The sequence below is a fragment of the Mus caroli genome, chromosome 18 (assembly GCF_900094665.2).
Source record: "Mus caroli chromosome 18, CAROLI_EIJ_v1.1, whole genome shotgun sequence".
NCBI lineage: Eukaryota > Metazoa > Chordata > Mammalia > Rodentia > Muridae > Mus > Mus caroli.
The window spans coordinates 65,150,505-65,152,388 of NC_034587.1; the positions used below are offsets into that span (position 1 = coordinate 65,150,505).

At 45.4% G+C, this 1,884-nt stretch overlaps 1 protein-coding gene across 1 annotated transcript in view; it reads right to left on the minus strand.

Annotated features, from left to right (window-relative positions):
* Mc2r (melanocortin 2 receptor) overlaps positions 1 to 1,650 on the minus strand; it is a 12,751-nt gene extending 11,101 nt beyond the window's left edge. The window contains exon 1 of the mRNA XM_021151089.1: positions 1,644 to 1,650. The gene's annotated coding sequence lies outside the window, so the exon portion shown is untranslated. The remainder of the gene's footprint in view (positions 1 to 1,643) is intronic.
* Positions 1,651 to 1,884: the final 234 nt, after the last annotated feature.

The window sequence follows — 1,884 nt, forward strand, 5'->3', positions numbered from 1 at the left end:
TCCTTCCTTCCTTCCTTCCTTCCTTCCTTCCTTCCTTCTTCCTTTCTTTCTCTCTCTCTCTCTCTCTCTCTCTCTCTCTCTCTCTCTCTCTCAAGCTGCTTTAAGTTATTGCAAGGCTACAGAAAGCAAATCTCTTGTGATAGGAGGGACCCAATTGCAGCTGGGAGGCAAGAATCTTTTTGAAGCTACTCACCCAGTTTCTGCCCTCCCTTGTCCTTCCCCTGGCCCGAGGGGATCCCACCAAAAAAGGTTGGCGGCTCTTTGCAACCTCACAGATTTCGTTCTTTCCAGGAGCTGCTGCGAGGCTTCATTACAGCAACATAATGTTCTTGTTCTGGGGGCTCCCCCCTGGGGCCCCAGTTCTCCGACTTCAACTTGAAACTAGGCCAGTGCATAGGAATCCAGTAAACAGGGTTGCTCAATGCATGAACAAGTGAGCAAGAACCTCTCTCTCCTCCTGGGAGTGCAGAGAAGGAGGCCTCTTCTTTCCAGTCTGGCTCAAGGCCCTTCTCTCAGCCCCCTCTGAGTACCCTTCCCATCCCCATCTCCTTTGGACTCTGTATGTTCCACGACAGCCAGGTGGACAAAGTCATGTGTGTGCTGAGTGTTCCCTTGACTGCATGTTCCCACTGTTGGTCACTCTGGGGAGCAGAGGATCATAGATAGGCTTAAGTTGATTATTCTATGTCCCAAGTTGCTGCAGTCATATGTGCTGTGCTAGTGATAGAGTTGCAGAGAGCCAACATGTGGCAACTCCCCTGGTCTTTTGGCAGAAAATTATCCTGTTTTAAAAGGTTAACCGGGTAAAAAGGATGGTACTGGAAGAGGTTGAAGAAAATGATCTTAATTTCAACCTTAGTTCCATTAGTAAATTCTGCTGTAATTCTTGAGTAGAGTTCACAATAATTTAATAGACTTTATAATTGAATAGGCTATAATAAAGACAAACAGAAAAATTAATAAATTCATTAGTAGAGAAGAAAGTTTCAGTTAGACAGAGAAGTAATAGATTTTATTGTCATACTTTAATTAAGAAATAAGATACTTCCTTAAGAAGGATGAACCACAATTAAGAGGATTTGGCAGATGCTCATAGCCAGCCATTGGACTGAGAGCATGGGGTCCCCAATGGAGGAGTTAGAGAAAGGACTGAAGGAGCTGAAGGGGTTTGCAATCCCATAGGAAGAACAACAATATCAACCAACCAGACACACACCCCTCTCCCAGAACTCCCAGGGACTAAACCACCAACCAAAGAGTACACATGGAGTGGCCCATGGCTCCAGCGGCATATGTAGCAAAGGATGGCTTTGTGGGAGGAGAGGTCCTTGGTCCTATGACTCAATGCCCCAGTGTAGGGGAATGCCAGGGTGGGGAGGTGGGAGTGGGTCGGTGGGTGGTGGGGGAACACCCTCATAGAAGCAAGGGGGAGGGGGTGGGATAGGGAGTTTGTGGAGGGGAGACAGGGAAAGGGGATAACATTTGAAATACAAATAAAGAAAATATCCGAGAAAAGAAAAGAAAAGAAAAAAAGAGGATTTGGAAGGACTGAGCTGCAGCTTTTTCTGAGGTTTGTTCCTAGCTTTTCTATTCAGAGTCCAGAGCACTTGAGAAGGTGAGAAATTTATACAAAATGTGCTTACCTTCAGCTCTGAAGTAGGATCTTTCTGGGCAAGATGACTGAGAAAAAATAAGTTTTCAAGAAGAGCAAGTAAATGATCCTTGGAGCAGGAAAGGCCGGAACATATACATCACTGGGAGACAGCTACTTGTTATCCTAACCTTGAGTCAATGTCACTAGAAATAAACTGCATACTTCTGGTAACACAGAGTTAGAAAGGCCAAAGAGAAGACTCTGATGAAGACCATAGGCCTGGGTCTACA